The sequence below is a fragment of the Colias eurytheme genome, chromosome 15 (genome assembly GCF_061535395.1).
Source record: "Colias eurytheme isolate Ceu_HAF_F1 chromosome 15, ilColEury1 Martin Lab GWU primary, whole genome shotgun sequence".
NCBI lineage: Eukaryota > Metazoa > Arthropoda > Insecta > Lepidoptera > Pieridae > Colias > Colias eurytheme.
In genome coordinates, this window is record NC_142994.1 from 3,908,255 (window position 1) to 3,931,654 (window position 23,400).

General features: G+C 31.8%; 1 protein-coding gene across 5 annotated transcripts in view; it reads left to right on the top strand.

Annotated features, from left to right (window-relative positions):
• Positions 1 to 23,400, top strand: part of LOC149902189 (uncharacterized) — an 86,519-nt gene that overhangs the window by 57,021 nt on the left and 6,098 nt on the right. The window lies entirely within an intron of this gene.

Sequence of the window (23,400 nt, forward strand, 5' to 3'; positions counted from 1 at the left end):
TGGGATACGGCCTTCAAGGTGTGAGCGCAACCATTAATCCCAAAAATGGGATCACTTTAGCCTGTGATTTATAGAATTAATACTAATTTAGTTATATAATATATATATATATTCCAACAGTGCCCTCGTCTCAATGTACAATATCCACTCATATTCGTATTATATAATTACTGCTGAGCAGGTACCTACTAATGTTATAAAATTAAATTCCATTAAAATATTTTGATTTAACATCGTTTATCTGAAACTTTGGCAATCCAGTCAATGGATTTGCTAGTTTTTGCTAGATTGCTAGTTATTTTATCCCTCAAACTATTTCGTTTTGAACTTTAAATTGGACGTATATTATGTACACACGGGCTCTTCAAAGCTTCATGTCTGCGAATAATGATGGCGCGTCTGAAGCACACGTGACGATGAATTAAGGCACCACACTAAACGTATGTTTTAGTTTCACCTCGCATTTTAGAAGGAACAATTTAGATGCAAACGAGCCTCGAAATATTGTTACTGGGCGCTCTTATTTCAACTTTTAACTTGCGCGTAACATGCTAGCGCTGTCGTTAAAGTTACAATGTACAGTAGGCGCGCGATAATCCGGCGCTCGCCAATCCGGCACGCTCAGTAGTCCGGCACTTCGGGACTCAGAGAGCCCGCTCTATAATCCGGCATTTTACATAGCTGAACGCCGGATTACTGAACGAAAACGTCACAAATGATGAACCTAATATGTAATTTTAATACTTATTTAATTAATATTTTAATTAATTTATGTATTTTTTTTATAATAAATTCAACTTACGTATTTTAAACTGAACTGTACTTACTTATTTTAAATATGGCTTACTTATTTTTAATCCGGCATTTCCGACAATCCGGCATAGAGGAAAAATTGCCGGTGCCGGATTAGCAAGCGCCTACTGTATATTTATTTGTCTTGAATTTTGAATTTTATTTGAATGTTTAATAGTAGGTTAATCCAAATTTCAGGCAGCTCTATTAATAGTTGGATTATACTCATTTATTTACAATTACAAATGTCTTAATAGCCTTATAAAATATTACATCACGCGAGTAGAACATTAAAAAGGTGACTTGAATAAATATAATAAATGGCTGACTTATTTAAGTCAAACAACAAGTCTTCAGAATGATTCTCAATATTAATGTTTATAAATTAAACATTAATATTGAGAATCATTCTGAAAATCAATAATAAATTTTTCAATTTAATAAGTCATAAGGCAGAAGGTAAGAGCAACATCAAATAAAGGTCGGAGGGTAAGTAAATATTATAATTATAATCCTTAGGGCGTATGCCGTATGGCATTAAATATCAGCAATATATGAACTAGTAAATATATTGAATACAATGAAAATTATGCTACGACTATGTTATTATTCTTTTTCATCAATTAAAACAACAATATATTTATATTAATTATTGTAATACAAAATGAACATGTAAAGTGTAAACAAATCTGTATAGTTGTGAAATATACAATACAATAACGCAATTGTCGCAAGTCGTCTCAGAACCGACGTTATATTGATCCCTCCATTTACATGTTTTCCGTACCTATAAGAAAATCCCTTCGCAGACCGCAGTACTGCAATTACACTTCGACAGCTCGAAAATAATTATATTGGAATAAATTATTCTTGAAAGGATGACAACATTATTGTAACGATCGTAGAATCTATTCATATGAGCCGCTTTCCGCTTCGTATATACCTATTATAGTGTATGGCTCGATTATTATATTTTATGAATTTTGTAACTTTTAACTCGTGTCAAATATAAATGGCGTTAAAATCCATATAATTCAGAATGTTATCTTGTATTGTAATGCGACTAAATTGCGAATATTAACATTTACTTATTATGTCATAATATGTAGCTACCGCGCATCTTGTTTGTGTTTTAGATATCCAACAATTAAATTGTCGATGCATAAATAGGGAAGGTTCAGTTTAACTACAAATTAATCTTCACTTCCAAAATCCATAGGTACACATTTTATAACACAAATATTGGATTCGGTCCCAAAAAACATAGTGTCTTATAAATTCCAACAGAGAAAAGCGAGCAGGTGAAGAGGGTCGCATGCAATAACTCTTCCTGCATCTCGGAATAACATCCGTCGATACTGTTACGTGTTACTTTTTGCTTCCTACATTGCATCGTCATAAAATTCGATGCAGAAGAAATGTGAAAACGTAATTTTTGGCTTATTTCTGTGATATGTATTTTTTGTTTTATCTATGACTAAACTGGCATAGTTTTACTATACTAAACTCAACTCAATGACTAAACTCAATTTCATAGTTTTACTACGTAAGACAGACATACGACGGGAAGTAACTTAGTTTTTACTTAGTACTGTTTGTACTGTATTTTGTTCTTAAAAAATATATTTAAAAGTAATGAAGTTACATAAACATTAGATACCTAATAACAATGATTTTGTAAATTGTAAATGTATTTGAAATTGTAATGTATAGAATAACTAACATTCGTGACATGCCTAGAGAGAAATAAACATATGAGCACATTTAATATATTTTGAATTAATTGGAGTTGAAACATTGTTTTAAAATTGAAAACATTTTATTCCACTATCTAATAATTTCCGTATCTAAATTGTTGTCGAGGCGAATCTAAACCAATTTTTCGGATCGGATTAGTATCGGTTTGTAATTTAATATTGCTGTGAAAATCTGTTGAAACAAGGAAAAACTAACTTGTTAATATTATCTTATATTCTATTCTATATCTAATTAAATGCACATCGCGTTAGAGCTTATTTTGGTGTGATAAATACATAATATTCGGTCCATCAATTTGTTCATTCTTGCGTAGCTAATAAAATTTACAATAAACTTTGCAGTGACTGAATAATTTATCTTTTGATCTTTTAAAATTCGCCTAGTGATTATTTTTTATAATTATAATGCATTTCTAATTATGTCATATACATATTCACGAAGTTATTACCTCAGATTAGTTTTTAAGTCAATATTGACTAAGAATTCAATTTATCCCGATAAGAAAAGGAATATTGTGGTGAAGCCGGTGAAAAAAGCTTTTATTATCGATTCATCACGAAACTTCCATTGAAAATGAGATTATTTTCTCTATAATATAATTAATTCTAATTGCAATTCACGTGCCAAATGTAATTTGCAACATTGCAACAGAATGGTGGTGCGAGGTATGAACTTTAATAAATTTTTACAAAAATAAAAATAAGTAATGTTTCCATTAAAAAAATTATTGCTATTTATTGTCAAGTTCCACACAAAGTTCATAGTATGCGAAAAATAACATTGCTGAAATATATTCGCAGCCAGAATGTATTTACTGAAGGAGAATCTTACAAGAACAAACTTTGGTATTTGTCTTAGTATCGTATTCACAGTTCAATGGAAACAAATAAATTGCAATAAATCACAAGCATCTAATCTCCCGAAGTAATACAGAGTAAACAAAGCAATAAAAAGAAAAAGTATAATGAAACTAGTTCTAGTGGATATTTGTCGGTACCTGTGACGAAACGAGCTCTCTTAGTATGAGAAACACGCTCATATATTTTATGTTACTAATATACTAGAAACTTCTACCATTTTCTTAGAAAAATGACTTACTAAACAGCTGTAATAGCATTACATACACTATGTATCTAACAACTTTTCATTATGCTTGTACCTACTTTGTAATATAATGTTAAATTATTCATTGAAATTGATTAACTTTAACGTTAACACCTGCTCAATAAATCAGTATTAAAACATTAATTAAAATGCAATTCTCCAACTTGTTCTTAATTTTAAACTCAAAGACTTATTCATTGCCTTTGACTCTAGTACATATTATTACCAAGCAAAAAATCATTTCTTTAAGCCATTATTTCTACGACTGAAAAAATCTATTAAGCTTCCCTACTGATTAAATAGCAAAGTCCAGACATTCTTTTGTCTTTTCATCCTTCAATAACCTCATCAAAAGATACTATTCTTATATTAATTTGGATAGACAATTCATTGAGAAATAGAATAGATATTTATTAATAGAGAAAATGTTAATTAACTATGTTAGTGACATTATCACTATCATTTTAACTAAGTTACATAATACTGAAATTTCTTATAATAATATTTACAGGAAAATCTTTATTGATAACCCAAGACTAATAATTTTAATATTAGGTTATTAATACTATCTATATCTGATTGCTTACATTCTATATTTTAAGATCTTCTCAAATTAAGGGCTAAAACTATTTCAATCAACCACAAAAAAGAAATTTGAACTATAACGCAACGCAAGCAAAGCCGACAGCGTAAAGCTAGCAACAAATAAACATTCGTCACGTATCATAGCTGACTTTTGACCTCATAGAATAATGAACGTGCAAGCCCACACTAACCTACGCTTTGTTATGGCATTCATATACCAATTAAACCAAAATGATCGATCACGGCTACGCGTAAATGAAGACGGTTTATTTATAAACATCTTAACACTTTATAAAAGACAATAGAATAACGCCTTGACTTATTGATAAAAATTGCCAAGGTTTACGATGGTGAGTCAAACTATTATATTTCATGTAAACAAAACATTATAAAGCCTTAAGAGGCGTTTTAAATTGAATTAATATAATTGAATAGAATAAACACGTTCACGCTTAACAAGTTTGAGAAATATACAACTATTTTTTGATCAAAAGTGTTATCTTTGTTCTTATTTTGTAAATATAGATCTAGAATACTAGGTACAATTTTCGCTAGGTTTCGAGGATCATGAACAACTAATCATCAGTCATTTAATACTTGACGGCCATATAAGGAGATCACCCGTCAAAATCTAATACTATTTTGACACGTTAAATTTTAAGACGTGAGTGAACGGCATTGTTATTCTATGTTCCATGTAATTGAACAAGGATGACCTTTCTGTCTATCTGTGCGTCGGGGATATCACGACACTGTCTCAATAATATAGAATGGAATATGAAAACTTGGATATCGTATTTACCCAGGGTCTGCTTGTGTGAGCACAACAATCATTTAAACTTGTTCAACTTTAATACGTAATTTTCATAATTACTAAAACATAAACAAAATTAATAAGACTTTTGCTACAATCTAGATTAAATAAAAATTAATCACTAAGTCGCTATTACACGATAGGTCACGTACACAAGGTAATAATATATTTGGAACTTCAGTTACCAAACAACAAGAATGGTCGAAAATTAATGTACATTTTAATGAAGGTAACAATTTAGAATTTCATAAATAATTTATTTAGCATTCTTGACATTGTAATTCCGACTGTGATAAGACTTTCGTGACTACTCCCCGAGGCATGCTACATTCAATTTTACGAAAGAAATATCTCTTATCGGGGTGTATAATAATAATTTATGAAGCACTTTATGATGTTTCGAGTGAAAAGCTTGGCCAAGAATTTAAACCGCTTATGTATTGTATAGCTTGTAAATAATATATTGTGTTGCTCTTTGTTTTGGCCTGATATAAAATTAAAGGTATTTGATGTTCAAAACCTTTAGAACGACTGTTTTAGAATGAGCTACATAACATTATATTCATATGTCAGTCTCAGTTAACGCACGGCCGCAGCGCGATGCACTCGTGTTATCGGCGCCTGTACACGGTCTGACTCGCTATAAACTCGTCGATACTATTAACTACGGATATTATCTACATTGAAATAACGTGTGTTGAGCTATATTAATTAATAAAACGTTATATGAACATATACGTAGTCTACATCGAACCTGCCATTGACGTTAGACCGGACTCTCAGTGGAGTTTCGTTTGCAAAAATCGCGGACCTAAATCTGACTTCTGATATATATTGTATAGATCCCAGACATCCTATAGACAGATGTTGCCAACCAGTTTTGTGGTCCCCCTGCCCGCACCCCGGTAATTAAATATGGCATACAAAGAAAAAAATAAAAATTTCCAAAACATGCCGTGTGGGGTATCAAATGAAAGAACTTATTGAGTAGATCACGAATATATAGCATACTATATACATTTCTTACACTTTCTCTAAGATTTTTTAGAAAATTTACGAAAATGGTCCATTTTTGAGTTAACTTTAAACCACTATAGATTGAAAACTCATGAATATATTTTTTAAATTATTATTTTAAATAATTAACAATATTCCATTGTTTACGATTCAATATTTCGTACAGTGAAATAGTTGCATGGGGGAGTGGGGGGAGCATTCAAAGATGGCGAGTATATTTTCAAGTTCATATAGTATATAGTTATTTTCATCAAATCTACCACATAGCTCACTTATATAATATTACGAACTATTGAATCATAAACAATGGACTATTGTTAATTATTTAAAATAATAATTTAAAAAATATATTCATGAGTTTTCAATCTATAGTGGTTTAAAGTTAACTCAAAAATGGACCATTTTCATAAATTTTCTAAAAAATCTTAGAGAAAGTGTAAGAAATGTATATAGTATGCTATATATTCGTGATCTACTCAATTAGCTCTTTCATTTGATACCCCACACGGCATGTTTTGGAAATTTTTATTTTTTTCTTTGTATGCCATATTTAATTACCGGGGTGCGGGCAGGGGGACCACAAAACTGGTTGGCAACATCTGTCTATAGGATGTCTGGGATCTATACAATATATATCAGAAGTCAGATTTAGGTCCGCGATTTTTGCAAACGAACATCTCCTTGGAGCCTGCTCTACGTTATACAAAAGTACATTCATAGATACAGAGTGAAGTGTTATTACTAAACGCCCGTGCAGTATTTACGATAACAAACAGGTTTTCGCTATGAGTTTGCAACACACGCCGCCGAGTATTACATTTATAAGCGGCAGCGGTAGCGGAGGCGGATCAACACCGAATCTGCGTGGATACGGCATGGAGGAAACACAGAATTCAAATATTAACATAAGGAAAAGAAAGGAGCGCACGTATGAACAAGATTTTAAAAAAGACCTAGCGGATTTTCGTATTGAAATCATGAATTTTTTCCAAGAATTCGCCAAAGATCAAAATGAAAATTTAACTAAATTAAGCCAACAGATATCATGCATTAAAGAAGATATAACTGCCATATACTCGGTAACGCAATCGCTTACCCAAGAAATAAATGACTTGAAATGTGATTCTCAAAAAATTCGTTCTAGTCTAATCTCGTCAGAAAACAGAATTTCAACCCTAGAAAACAACTTTCAAAAAATAAAATTATTACCTGATCACGACAAAATAAAAATAACAAGCGTTATTGATGAAACCTTAATTTCGGAATTGAAGGAGCGTAATGAGCGTGAAAAAAATGTAATTTTGGTCGGTATTTCGGAAAAAATTGATACAAATTTTAATTCTAGAACCATATATGACTATGAAAAAGTTTTCCAAATTATCTCGACTATATACGATAATTGCCCGAAGCCAATAAAGTGCATACGGTTGGGGAAATTCATTCCCAATAAAAGTCGACCGATAAAAGTGATATTTAATTCGAATGACACTCCCCGAGTTCTGCTGCGAAATAGAACTAAACTCCCTAAAAATATTTTTATGTATTATGACCAAACGCCCGCGCAAAAATCCCATTTATTATCAGTAAGAGAAGAGATGAATCGTCGCATTGAAGAAGGTGAACAAGAACTATGTATAAAATACTTCAATGGAGTACCTAAAATTATCAAGAAGACCCAAAAAAACTAAATATTACTCACTCATCCCCAGAAATAACTGTCAAAAATACTTTCCATACATTCTTAAATTGGAAAATGGATAGAAACGATGTGGAAACACTTGGGAACCAAGTTGATAGTGAGATTGGAGTGGGTAATTCTTGTTTAATTGCTAATCCGGAACTTCTTAACGACAACAGCTTTTCTTCTTATTCCTCTTTTAAAATTGTTACTCAAAATATTCGTAGTATTAATAAAAACTTCTTGGAATTTAAGGTTTTTCTGTCACGTTGTGCGTTCGAGTGCGATTTAATAATACTTACTGAATGCTGGCTAAAAAATTATGACTTTGTTCCACCCCTAGAGAACTATCATAGTTGCAACACTACAAGACATATAAACCAAAACAGCGGGGTTACTGCGTACATACGTAATAATATTACTGATTTCGAAGTTGTTGAACCAAATTTGGATGATGCTGATGGTCTAATTATAACTATTGCAAAACAATATGCTTTTGTTTGTATTTATCGATCTCCCTCTTTTGCGACAATAGATAAATTCCTGCATTCTTTTGACTTAATATTGTGTAACTTAAGGTTTATTCCTAATATCTACATAATTGGCGACTTAAATATTGACATCAGTAATGAGAACACTGATCAAAGATCTGACGAATATCTAGATTTTCTTGCATGTCACGGATTCTTACCAAGTCACTCTTTACCTACACGTGGTAAAAGCTGTCTTGACCACTGTTTCGTAAAATCTAATATAAAAGTGGCTACTTTTGTATGTGAGTCTGCAATAACGGATCATTCTGCAATATTTCTTACTTTTTCTAACAAACAAAAATCTAGTATAGCTAAGACAACATGTTTTACAACCAATATAAATTACTCAAAAGCTTCCAAACTACTGTCATTGGTAGATTGGCATAATCTACTATCTACAAATGATCCTAATAGTCTAACTAATTCATTACTTGATACCGTTGGCAATATTATAAGCGATAGCTCCCGACTATTTAAAAAAACTAATAGAAATTCTATTTTACAACCCTGGATTACACCAGGTTTGCTGCGATGTATACGTTTCAGAGATATTTTACACCGCCGAAACAAAAACGATCCAAATAATAAGGAACTTGAACTAATATATAAACGGTATAGGAATCATTGCAGTAATATTTTACATACTTCTAAAAACAACTATGATAAAATTGAGCTTAATAATAACAGAAAAGATATTAAAAAGTCATGGAAAACTATTAAACGCATTTGCCATATAAACAGTAACTCAGTAAAAAGCCCTGATAATGCTTTAAATTTATTAAAACTTAAGAACACTCCAGTTCATTCTATTGAATTTATAAATGATTTCTTTATTAATATAGGTAATGAATTAGCATCAAATATTTTAAATCAACTAAATTTATCAGAAATTCAGCTCAAATCTAAAAATAATCAAGGCACCATTTCACTAAATTCATTTGTTTTATTGGAAACAGATATAGTGGAGGTTAATAGTACAATTTTGGCTTTAAAAAACACTTATGCTTCAGGATATGATGGCATATCATCTATTTTCTTAAAGAAAAATCTTGCTATATTTGGCCCACCGATCACGCAATTATGCAATATATGCTTATCATCGGGTGTGTTTCCTGATCGTTTAAAGCAATCTCAAGTTGTGCCGATTTACAAGTCGGGAGACAGAGACAGTATAACCAACTATCGCCCTATCTCACTTTTGCCAACCATATCAAAGGTTCTGGAGAAGCTTATTAATAAGCGTCTCGTTAATTATTTGGAAAAGAATTGCATACTTTCAACTAATCAATTTGGCTTTCGTGCAAAAAAATCGACTAGTGATGCTATCAATACTCTTGTGTCCCTTATTGCTAACAATTTAGACAGGAAGATAAAATGTTTGGGTGTTTTTTTGGATCTGGCGAAAGCGTTCGATACTGTCTCTGTCCCCCTGCTCCTGGCAAAGCTTGAATCAATGGGAATTCGTGGTACCCCTCTAGAATTGTTTAGAGATTATTTATCAAATAGGACTCAATTTGTTAAAATTGGTGATGTACAGAGTCAAAAGCGGTCCATAAATTTTGGCGTTCCTCAGGGATCGGTACTCGGCCCTACGCTCTTTTTAATATACCTAAATGACCTATGTAATCTACACATACCTGACGCGAAGTTAATAAGTTTTGCTGATGATACTGTTATTGTTTTTCAAGGGGAGACATGGGAATCTGCTCGTTTGGCAGCTGAATCAGGCATGCGATTGGTAATAAATTGGCTAAATCATAATCTTTTAACTTTAAATTTTACAAAAACTAAATATATAAATTTTTCTCTTAAAAATAATAATAGACCTCCCCAAAATTTTACCATAAAGGCGCATACGTGCTTAAATGTAGGAAACTGCGATTGCTATACTCTTTGTCCTGTCGATACTATAAAATACTTAGGGATAACAATAGATAAAAACTTAAACTGGAAGCCGCAAATGGATGATTTAAAAAGTAGAATACGTAAACTTATACCAATTTTTAAAAAAATAAGACGCCTTAAGGATGAAACCACGAACAAAATCGTTTATCAGTCTTTGTGCCAATCGCTCATTACTTATGGTATCTCGGCTTGGGGTGGCGCAAACAAAACAACACTTCTTAAGCTCGAACGCACACAGAGATGTATCTTAAAAGTACTGCAATTTAAGCCGTTTAGATATCCAACAAATCTCTTGTACAACGAATGCCGCGTTCTGACTTTGAGGCAATTATTTATCAAAGTAATAGTCCTGGAGCAGCACACAGTTCCTCCATCTTCTTCCGTTGTTACAAAAAGAAAAACCCGCATTGAAGAGATTTACTGTGTGCCGGGTTGTAAAACGCGTTTTGCGAAAAATTTTGCATATTATATTGCTCCCTATTTGTATAATTATATTAACAATAAAATTAAAATAAAAGAAATGAGTAGATACCTTTGCAGTAAATCTTTGGATAAATTCCTGCTTCGCCTCGACTACAACGAGACAGAAAAACTGTTTGTGGCTAGTGCCTTTTAGTACCTATTACTTAAAGTTACTTAATTATTGTTTATCCTCATAAGTTTTATATCTTTAAGCCGTAGTGTAAACTTTGCAAAAAATAAATAAATAAAAATAAAATAAAAATAAACTTCCCTACTGTAACACAGTGGCGTCAGCGACTAGCACGGAGGGAAGTAATTTATGTTTATTTGTAATAATTACTATGTCTTACTGAAATAGATTAATTGATGTTTGATGTAAATTGTTTGGAGGTAAATATATAAATATAAATATACTAAATATACTAAATAATAAATTGTTGTGGATAGTTTTTAGAATTTTATAGTAGAGTGTATTTAGTTAATTATGTATGAGTTATGCATTTAATTAATTTATGGCATTTTTTTGTATGTAACTTCAGTATTTATACTCTAAGAACAAGCATATTTTGTATGTCACAAAGTTTACCTCGTGCCTTTTATATCTACGAATCTATGTTGTTAATACTGTGATTTCAAAGACTAAAATTGTTACATTGTAATATTATATTGGTGGTGGTAAGGTGAAATAAATAAATGAAATGAAATGAAATAAATAAATGAAATGAAATGAAATGTATGCAATTAAATTCATGGCTGAAACTGAATCGACCATTTCAATTTTCAATTATAATATTCTCGTGTCGGAAAGAGCCCTCCAACCTCCGGTTAAATATAACAAAAGCTTAACAATGACAACGGCCTTGTATTAAATCGATTCAATGAAAATATTAGGTTAAAGGTTATACGAGATGCTCCAACCGATTGACCTAAACTATTGTGTTTCTCTCCTACTTGCTGATGTGAAAAATTAAATTCTTATTTTGTACACGAATACCATTGAAGTCACGGCCGATTTAATATTGAATTCAGGATCTGTGAATACTTGCTTAACGCTCAACCGACACTATTGATTTCATTCCATTCATCACGTTAACTGACGGCCATTGTAAACATTATGGTATATACATCTGTACATTCAATTGATCAATTCATATGTTGTGAATGTTTGCTTTTGTATATACATAATAGATTACATTAATATTATTTGGCCAGCATTAATTTTAATTAGAGAATAACATGCAGTAGTTAGTGGCTGTCAAACACAGAACATAAAGGTTGAAGGCCAAGTAAAATGTACCAAAACCGCTATCTATTCTTAGAATATTATAAATTGATTGGTAATTTCAAATAGTCTATTTTGCAATCATTAACAAAATTCCTTAAATGCATCAAAAATCCAATTAACATAGCTCGTGCAAGACTTAAGCCGAGACCCGGTAACAGGAGATTAAGTTCTGGCTTAATTATGCCGCCGCCCCTGTTCCACTCGGCTTACTATTTTGCTACAATATTTAGCCTTAGATCCTTGTGGCATTAACCATTACATCTTTTCTCTTTGGCTTATGCCGTTATATAAAATTTAATAATTTCACAAGTGACAATATTCCTTTATCAACATTAAAGCGAGACTGACTATATTATACTTTAAATGACAAAATTTAGTAAAATATACAATATTCTGTGTTGATTTTGTCCAAACAATAAACTTTATATTTAAGCTCACGTTCATGTTATACGTATAAAGCGCATCACACACGGGAAGATACTATAATTATTATGTTAAGATTCTCTAATATAAAGTATTACAGTATCTTAAGGTATCCGGTATCAGCGTTCTGACCATCATTTTTCTTTTTGTCATTGCGTACTAACACCCCTGTAGAACCGCCATCCTGTTACAAATGACCCGAAATTTCCACCAAAATTTCGGGTCATTTGTAACAGGATGGCGGATGATGGATTATAGTATCTTCACCGTGTGTGATGCGCTTTATACGGCGAAAAAGACCCTCTTTTCTCTATGATATCGAATCAAAAAAATATTTAAATAATTTATTTCCCTTTCTTAAGAATCAGCGGAAAACTGAAACTAAAATATTAATCAACATCATAATTAAAATTACTTTGAACACCTGAATGTACTTCCAACAGTATAAAGAAAATGACAGCTTAAAATGTTTTCCGACAGTAAGCATGTCGATACTGTGAATATCCTTTTTGACTCTTAGTCAATATACTAGTAAAATTAAATCTCAAATAATTAAACTAATCGATTACATAAGAAGAACCTTACATCACTGTATATTATACAAAGCTTAAAGCTTTGTATAATCCAACTCTATGATAAAAAGAAAACATGTTTTTGCTCATGAAATACAAGTTCAACATACCTTATAAGACGTAATATTAGACGTAAAATGTGTATTTATAATTACAAGTTAATTCAATTTGAGATAACGTTTTCATTAGGTGTAAACAAGTTAGCTCGAAGCGCAATCACTATCGTCCTATAGGTATAGCGAAATGATATTACAGCCTGTGACGTTCCCCTTAATAACTTCCGACGTAATTAAAATCCGGACGACGGATTAATAAACAGTTCACTATAGATAAGCGTTTATGTTTTGCATCTGTGCAATATATAACTATGCTCACATACCTTATTTGTACGATTTACTCTCTCATTCATACGTGATTCTTGTAATTATTTAGGTCTTTATCATTTAGTTTGGGTACTTAATTAAAAACTTAATTCGAGTGGTAATTATACTAAATATCTTACATAATATTTTAAGACATAACGCGGGAAGGTCATTTCAATGCCTTTTCAGCACATTACCTAGATAATAATAGCATTAATATTTTGTAATATCATGTAGAGCCTTTGCAAAAATAATATCATAACCAAATAAAAAACTCTTTGTTAAAATTAGGAGCAAGAATAGCGTTTCGTAATTGTTCGATTGAATCGCTTCGGATTAGCAGGGAGAGTTGTTGCGTGAATTTTAATTCTCACCGATTAGATGCCAATTAGTATTCCTGACAAAACAACAACTAATAAAAAGGAGGCGCCGCGGGGAAAATTGAAAATATCCGCAACAGTCAAGAAAATGACAAGGCCTCTTCGTCACGCCGTGAAATTAGAATCGTCCAACATTCTGTATTCCCGTCACGTGGCGCCAAAAGTTTGTTTACGTTTCCATTCTATTATAATCTTGAGGCAATCTCCATAACAAGCGGCTGCTTATGCTGCTACCGATATCAATTCACGGACCGACCATTTATACTGTTTGCGATCTACCCTTTTATTGGAACGCAAAAACATACAATTGGAATGATACGAGTGCATTATCGACGCCCGCAAATACTACAGGGAATATCTGAATTGAATAGATAAATGAAATTACATTGGGATCGTTCTATCCTTTTGAATTCAAGTGTGGGGGCGTAAAGTATCAGTGATATCATCGTAATTTTTTCTTTTTTAATTTTCACCGAATCTCAATTTTTATCCTATTGAATGATTATTGGTATGTTAACAAATAAAAAAGTAAAACGTAATTTAACAAATCGTATATTGCTATAGGTCAAGTAAACTAAAATAAAATTAGTTTATGTTCATCCGACTGCAAATATATCGGAAACAATAAAAACTACCACTGAGTCATAGTATTATATCAGTATTTAAGAAACTTTAATAATATAAGTGAGGGCGTAAAGTATAAATGTATTTTTATTATCTGTGAATTTTTTAGGCTTAATAATAGTTGAGTTCATAAAAATATTCGTATAACAACAATAATGTAGGCGTTAAATTCCATTTTGATTTTAGCACTTACCTAATATTTCTTTATTTACTCATGAAGTATCAGTGAATGCAATAAAATATTATTAAGGTTATAATAAGTGTAAATTCATTGAGTCAATACATTTATAGATACGTAAATCACGCTAAGTGTATTTGATGAACGAATAAGTAAAGAAAAATATCCTCCAAGGATGGATAAGGAATTTTAAATATCTATTCTATACTAATTAAAACTAACTTCTCTTCTGGCAACTTAATTACTAAGAATAATTATTAAGACAAACGTTCCAGTCCCAAACAAAAGCTCAAATAGCCCTTAGCTAAAACTTACCCCTGAAAATGTTTCTACCTAAGAATTAACAGTAATAAATGGGCGATTAACATCAAGTTCAACCAATTTAAAGTTGTAGCCATAAAATTATGTTTATTAACAACAATTAGGTACCGCGGCTAACAATGTAAGGTCGCCAGGGTTAATGCACATTAGCGTACAACTATTATAATCTCCAGGCTAATGCGTAAAGTTTAATATACGCAAAATGCCCCCTACATCATTACAAATGACGCGTTGTTAACTCATTATCGTAAAACCCAGTACCTACTAGCAAAGATATTACGTCTTTGTTTCTACTATTCTGGGCTTCTCTATCTGAATTTCATAAACGCACACTGTTGTTATTGTGAATATTAATACAAATGCTTAAATTCGAATATTCTTTATAAAATACAATATAAATAAGTGTATTTCCATTTTGCACGGTTGACAACCAATAAAATAGTGCGGATACAAATATGGGAAAGTGGCGAAAGATATTGAAAACAATTTATTCAGTACACGAGTCCTCCGCACAAAGAGACTTATTCCTTACCTCGGATTTCCTGTAAACAAATACAGCGAGAACAGGACATTTAACATTCAGACAAGGAACAAAGTGGGCAGCCTCCACCGGCCTTCGAAATTGAGCACTAATACACGTATATTAGTTTGCAGACATTGCCAGGAGAATACGTCTCGCTGTAACTTAATCCCGCATGAAGAGGGTTTTTCCCTTGTATTTTAGTCGGAATTATTCTTAGTTATACCCTACATGCTGTTGAAATATAAGCTTAATTAATATAGTGTTATAAAATGTTATCCCAATAATGAATATAAATTAATTTTTAAATAACTAAATTTTAATTATACGATCTTAAAATCATTGCAAAAAAAACGCAGAATACGTTTAAAATATTTAAATAGAAACCGAGTTGGAAGTAGAGTATGACATCAAAGATTCCATTACAGCTGTTATACGTCCATTACCGGCTCGGCCCTCGCTCGGAGCGACCAGGACATGAGAATTTCCAATCTGAAATTCAAAATCCTGTTGAAACAGATAAGTGGAAAGAATATCCTCATTAAAAGTCGATGGCGAATGATATTTTGCCGCACCCCATTAAAATGAAATTTTATGATAATCGCCCCTTATAAACCATTGACATTTTCGCACTCCACATCGAGTATTCCTTTTCCTTGCCAATGAAAATGAAATACAGAAAAGAATAGCAGTACTAATGAATTTAAATGTTATTCAATTAAATGCACATGAATTATTCAGTAAAAGAATGCTAACGTAGAAAGAATTCCAACCTCCGTCGACCGTCGTAGCCTTAAAGATCTCGGAGCGTATAATTAATTACTTTTTAGTGATAAACTAAGATTGATTCCATTGCGTTAGAAATCAAAGATACAGGAACAAAGAGCTGTTTGACTGGTTGTTCGTATAAATAAATTATCCTTGCCAAGTGATAGTCGTTAAAGCAACTTTTTTCTTTGTCCATAATCTTTAATTGGCTACGCATTCCTAGAAGCGCGCCGAACTATTCTTGTACATTTGCGGCGGAAATAATAAAGTGCTAATAACATGTTATAATATTTAATAATTCATAACCTGTAATATATATATATATATAGTATTGTTCACTTATAAAGTAAAAACTTTATTCAGAATTCATTTAATAAAAGGTAATTTATTATATTGATATTCAAATCCACCGGCATTTATCGACAAACTTTTAACCCTTTAGGTGAATGATCGGATTATCTTCCCAGTTTTTTAAGTCCGAAACTTATTGAATGTTCAGATTAAGCTAAATTTAAATGATAGCCAAAAAGTCATTGTTTACTTTTCTGTTGAGATTTGAGCACGATTGGATTTTTTTTACTTTTAATGTAATCATATTCTTTAATCTTTTAATTTTATTTGGAATACTAATAAAAAGTTATACCAATTATTTTTTAATTTTATACATATAACAGGGATTATATGATTATATATATTGTATACGCTATATAGGTAATATTCTGTATCTAAAAATTCATAATTTAATTTACCCTTAAAAATATTCAACAACAAAGAGGTTATAAATCATTCGCCCATTCTTTATTTAATCACTAAACAATTATTCAATAAGTAACATCGCTACCGTAAAATCAATAAATATAATTCAGAGAGATATTCACTAAATTGGGTTAAAGATTTAAGAGTGACAGTTTGATAAAAAATATCCTAATCTCATAAGCCTTTGACCGTAACCCACGCAAATTAATGGCTTGTCCTCTGCTCCTTTGTTTGTTTTGCTTCAATGCCCAACAAAATATACGATATTTTTTGTAAGATACGAAGTGAATGAGGTCATCTGATGGCAGGCGTTATTGATGCTGAAAATAAATAAGAGTAGAACGGGGAAATGATGAAGTAAAGGAATTAGGCCTCGGTAGTCTAGCGCGCCGGATGAGACGCAATACAATTAGATTCTTAGCTCCTGACTACGCTTTTGCGATTCTTTTTATTTTCTCGGATACTGAATCTTAAAGAAAAACGTATTCTTACGTACGACACAGATATTCATTTCAGTAATGAAATTTTTACACATTTTGTTTATAATTATTTGAATATTAAAAATGGTTTAAAAGTGGAAGTGGCAATCGAAATATCTTTTTGCACGCCTCATAAGCGAAGCGTTGAGGTGGGTACTACTGTCACTTCGCGCAAAACATCTGATTTTTCAAACTTAAAATGCATTTATGTATCATACATTGCACTTGTAAGATAATACATACACACACATATTAAGAAAAAACACTACTTTTAACGTTCATGATATTTTTGATGTCATTTTTGTTATTTAAACTAGTTAAAAAACAGTTTAAAAAAGTTCTGTCTTGGACGTCCGTGTGTCTGTATGTGCGGATCCTTTTTCTTGTTAACACGATAGCGACCGAAATACTTTACTAATCGAGTCTTTTTTTTTCTCTTACGCTTGAGTATGCTCAGGAATAGAACCCTTTCATTTTTCAGGGTCTGATTCGATGTGGTTTAATTGTTATTAAATAAACAAAAATAATAATTAATAAATATTTATTAAAAAAAAATTATGAGGCGTGCACTTTTGGATTTTCCAAATTATCTGGTGAATATTCTGACTTTATTTCAGTCTCGAAACAAATTCGTAAAAGTGGTTGATGAGTTTTGAATTTTGAAATCCATCGTCATTCGTCAGTGGCAATTTCCAGCCGCACATATCAAAGAAAGACAATTTTCTGCGTCCTAGTTGTTATTCTGACAGGACGAATATTACATGCACCAAACGAATACGATAACGCGATAAACATTTGCCACTGCAAAGATGTCAAGACAAAAATATGTTTGCGCTTTGTAAGAGTGTTATCTAAGCTGATATATTGGATATGTTGGTTGAAAGCCCGCACCGTACTCTGTCGCCATAATAAATTTTGTGACAAACAATATTCCCTTGCCTTTGTCTGACCTCCGAGAATCGATCCGACACAACAATACTGATGCTGAGCTACTTGTATCTCCTTTTCAACAAATAGTCATAGAATGCTGACGACATATTTCGCTATAATATACCTATATATATTCAATGAGTTTAAGTTTATATCGGTAGCACTATTTCGTGTCATATGTACCTATGTAGTGAAATTTAGCTTAAATAAAAATAACAAAAGCTAATTACGTTATCTGAACTTTCAGGCTATATAAAACTTAAACAACAAGCCAGAAAATCCTTTAATAATGTTATAATAATCTAAATTCAGAATATCTCCATCAAAATGTTGCGGGTTTAGCCGGTTTTACGTACAAATTGTACCCCAAAATATACTGGATTATTACGAAAGTAAATCTCAAACTATCTCAAATTAAAATCTTTCGTGCCAATACAAGTAGAAAGCTTTCGAAGCGTCATGGAGAAAATTTAGCGAATAATATTATTCAAATATACAAGCGGCCCGCCCTCGCTTTGCTTCGTAAAATAAGGTATTAATTTATTTTGAAAACATGTCCTAAAATAGTTTCAAAACAAGAAAAGAGAACAATCAAAGGCCGTCGTTACATATTTTCATATTTTATTTGTACTTTTCTCTGTTGTGCACAATAAAGTATTTTTGTTTGTTTCATTGAATGAAAAGATAAACTTTGCTCTCAGAATAAATAAAAGAACATTCAATATCGTACTTATGTTTCTCTACGCCTTAAAATATACCTTACTAAAATATACCCGAAACGGCTATAACAATTGTTATGACGCAAAACGCGCTATGATGTGCGCAATTAATCCATTCAAATCAAAATTCAAATATTTAACGTAGGCGTGAACGAGAATCGCATTTACCATCGCTTGTTATCGTTGGTAAGCTCATTTGGTGCGCCCTTCGTAAAGTATTATATTATCTGTGCTTCGTGCTTCGCCCCACTGACTCATAGCGATGCTGATCAAAGCTTATAACTTATAACCTTACTTAGCTGTGTACATGAAATCTATTTCCATTGTTGCATTATGTATTAATAACGTATCGTGGTAGTAATAGGTATTGATTAAATTCATTTAAATGAAATGTTCAAAAATTCAGTTATAGCTACATCAAATACAAATGGAATTATATCCATGATCTTATTAGATATACAAAGATGTTATTTTACTTGTCTTAAATATTAATTCCTTCGTCTTATGTATTCGTAGATCGACTCTACGTGACTAAGTAAACAACTCAACATTCCGTGTACCGATTAAAATAGGTCACATACGGCATATGAAATTACCCAAATATTTTTAGCTGTATTATGTTGTGTGAATATTTAGTATTGTGTGGGCGAAACATTTGAAGATTACGTAAGCACTTTCAGCAAATTCGTAGCGAGGAAGTACCTGAGGGTTTGTTGAGCAAGCTCATACCTACTTAAACAATGTTTGAAAGGGATTATGTCTTCATCAACTAACTTCCACTATCTGATCCGTTAACATTGACGTCATTTCGTAAGTATTAATTTATAAAGCTTAACTTGCGGTTGTTGATGAAATTAAACTAAGTTTACGTTAACTTATTTATCATTTCTTGTTCCCAACTTGTATCGCAGGATGTTAGGATGTTAGGATAAGTTGGATCACAATTGTTTAACTTTGTTCGTTGTGGAAATTATTAATTTAAACACACCATGTATGTTTTCTCTGCCTTTCTTTACTTATATTAATTGTGGATTTAAGACGATACATAAACTATTGTTTAAATTGTAGATTAGTACATTAAAATTTCATTTACAATTCTGTAATTGGGCAATTTCCACAACTGGCACTAAGTTTATTCTAGTAGATTCAGATCACGTCAAAGTAGTAAAATAATATAACTTTATCCTTCACGTCAACGTTTTGAATAAAATGCAAAACGTGCTTGGGCTGCAGCCAAGCCGTCTTCGCGCACCTTGGCGCTCTTAATCAGATGACATTTTACATATAGCACATTTAAATACAAACGTTAATAAATGAAAATATCAAATATTATTCGAGATCAGATTATTAAAATCGCAGAGTATATCACGATTACTCTACAGGTTTATAATTAGCAATGAACCTAAGCAATAACCTTAAACTTTGTAATATAAAAACCTATTTTCGCATTTTATGGTACCTATACAAAATAAAATATCTATACGTTACTTACTTAAAATATTACCTTATCTTGTCTTAAGTCAAATGCACCTTACAATAAAAAGAAAAATACATCGAAGAGCATCATACACAGACTGAGCACTTTCAAAAAATAAAATATATTTAGAGCATGGGTATCCCTCGAGCCCCAAAACTTAGAATATAAATTTGACCAGTAGCCGCTTAGTTGTTTGTCCAACAATAGACAGGGTTGCCAACATAAATTATCGGACAACAGTCGTCTCGAATTTACACAAATCGATCGGCAAATATTTACTTCGAAATAACAGTCAACATAAAACTTTTAGCGCGTCTTTTATTACCTTTTGATGTTTCTTTTATTATTATAATACATAATATAATATGTATCTGTGTGTGTGTGTGTGTATCTTTAATATAGGTATGCTATATTAAAGATACACACTCTTGTTTACATGTAAAATGTTACCGATACAGGGGGCATAACAAGGGAGCATAAAAAAGCTTCTAGAAAATTTGTCATCAAAATATATGATACTATCTCATAACTCTATATCTAGTGGAATATGATTCTTCAATATACGTGAAGGCCGTGGATTAGGATCTTATGAGGCGCTTCATGAAAGCTTACTCTTAAGCCATTGAAATCGATGTCATAAAATATTCTTGAACGCTAGTTTTGCATCGCTACCAATATTTTTAATGCTTAAATAGATAGAACGTTCTAATAGTATATATATAAATAATTTTTGGTTCAAATTATTGCCGAAGATTATCTATTTTAATTTGTTTCGACTTAATTTATAGGGCGTTTAATTTTGACACGCTCGTTTTTATCATCTGAGTTTTCACTTTTCATAGAAAATATTGTCAGAATAATAATTCAGGCTCTTGAAATCGACGACGGGGGAAGGTTTGTGAGTCTTATAGTATTTTTTTAATATATAAAAACATTTAATAGTTATTACACTGAATATATCTGTAATTATAATTCCAACTATTTTAAATTTTTTATTCTCTAAACTATATCATCCGGATTCTATATGCATCCACGATGAATATAGAACTCATATTTTCTCAACTTTTTTCATTCAAATGATATTCAAGTACAATAGCTCACCGCATGGTGATATTCCCTACGCAAAGGTTCACATAAAGGGACGCCTCATTATATTTTGTTTATATAGAGGATAAACCCTACATCACATAACCGGTCAGAATATGTATGCACATCTATGAAATGTACTAACTGCAAACAAATAACGTCCTAGTTTAATAATAAAGACTTCTCCTTACGAAAATGTATTCATATTCCTGTAATAACTCACGAATATAATTGTTATCGATTACAATAATAACACGTAATAGACGTAAACGGATTTGAGAACCAATTATTTGGTTAAATAATATTTAATTGCAGTATTAAATAATAAACAAGCGATTAAATTTCTAAAGGAACATGTTTTAAGATAAATGTGTTGAAACTAATAATATTTTGAGTGAAAACTGTTTGGGCACTGAATATTTTATTTTGAGGGTATTGCAAGAGATTGCGTTTCTACAGACTGTGTATTGTGTAACGCTCGTTTAGCTTTGTAAGTTTTAATATCTAGCTGGTTCATCTGAAAAATCCAGCAATCAATATTATTACTGAACAATTTAAGGTATAATCAGCATAAAGAAGTCTTAAGAACCTGACTATCAAATAAAATATAACAAATACCAAAGTAATGAACGTACCAAAGAAAGACGATTGCTTTTGATAATTATTCAATATGAAAGTATTAAAAATATATTTTTTTTAATTTAATCTTATTAATAAATTAACTACATTTTTTGCTATCCGTACCATAAAGTCGCGTCATCTAGTGCATGAATAGTTCGAGACAGGAAGAGCCACAAACACCACCGCTCATCTTGCGAGCAAACACTCCACCCTTAGACCTTTGATGCCGTCCTGACGCCATACATATTTCGAGTGTCTCTTTGCGCTTTTAAAGTACTTTTTAATATTAAATCTCGCCTTTAAATAGTTGTTTTCAAACGATATCGCGTTGCAGTGGTATTCAAATTATGCAAGAAAAATAGAGATGTTTAGAAATCTTGTAATATTCCAGAAAACGAGAGCACTCCAAATGGCAATTCTTGCTAAAATTACAAATTATTCAAAAATATTTATATTTTACGAGACATTACGTTGAACCGATACCATTTATGTTAAAATGATAGAAAGGCAAAACGTTCGAGCATTTGCCCCTATTGCTATATTCAGTTCGAACGGGTGCTTACGATTGGAACTCAGTAAGCATTCAAATGCCTTCAACGCCGTCGACTCCGCTGGACCGACTGTGGAGCACAATAGATGCCAATTTACACAGGAATTCAGTTCAGATGCCTCCATGCTGACACTGTAAGCATGCTGGCATATTTCGGAACTGCTCATCCAATTATCTTTACGGTCTGTTTATTGGGAGAAATATTACAATAGGACTTTAATATACATGTGTATATAAATGTAGATACCATCATGTTTAAGACAACTTGCATGTATATAATTGATCTAAATAAAACATGTTATTAGTTCAATCATTTATTTATTTTTCTCATACAGCATATAAAATACCTAATAATAAGGATGGTTGAAATTGCTGGTATGCGTATGTTGTGTGACGTATTCAAGTTATCCTAATAACAATCTCTTAGTCAGTCATTCCGTTGTGTGTAATACGAATACACTATCCAACAGCCTTCAATACTTGGAAACAAAGTTGCCGAAAATGCTTAAAATATTCCAAGCAGCTCGTTCATGTCCCAGCGGAATTTAATTATCTCGGTATACGAATACGAGTATCTCTATCGATCCTATTTAAGACATTTCGTAGTGCACTGCGAATACCGGAGCTAACCTCACCGACCTTACATCCTTCAGTCGTGCCTTCAAATGCCGCAACCCCACAATGGATGCCGATCGTGAATT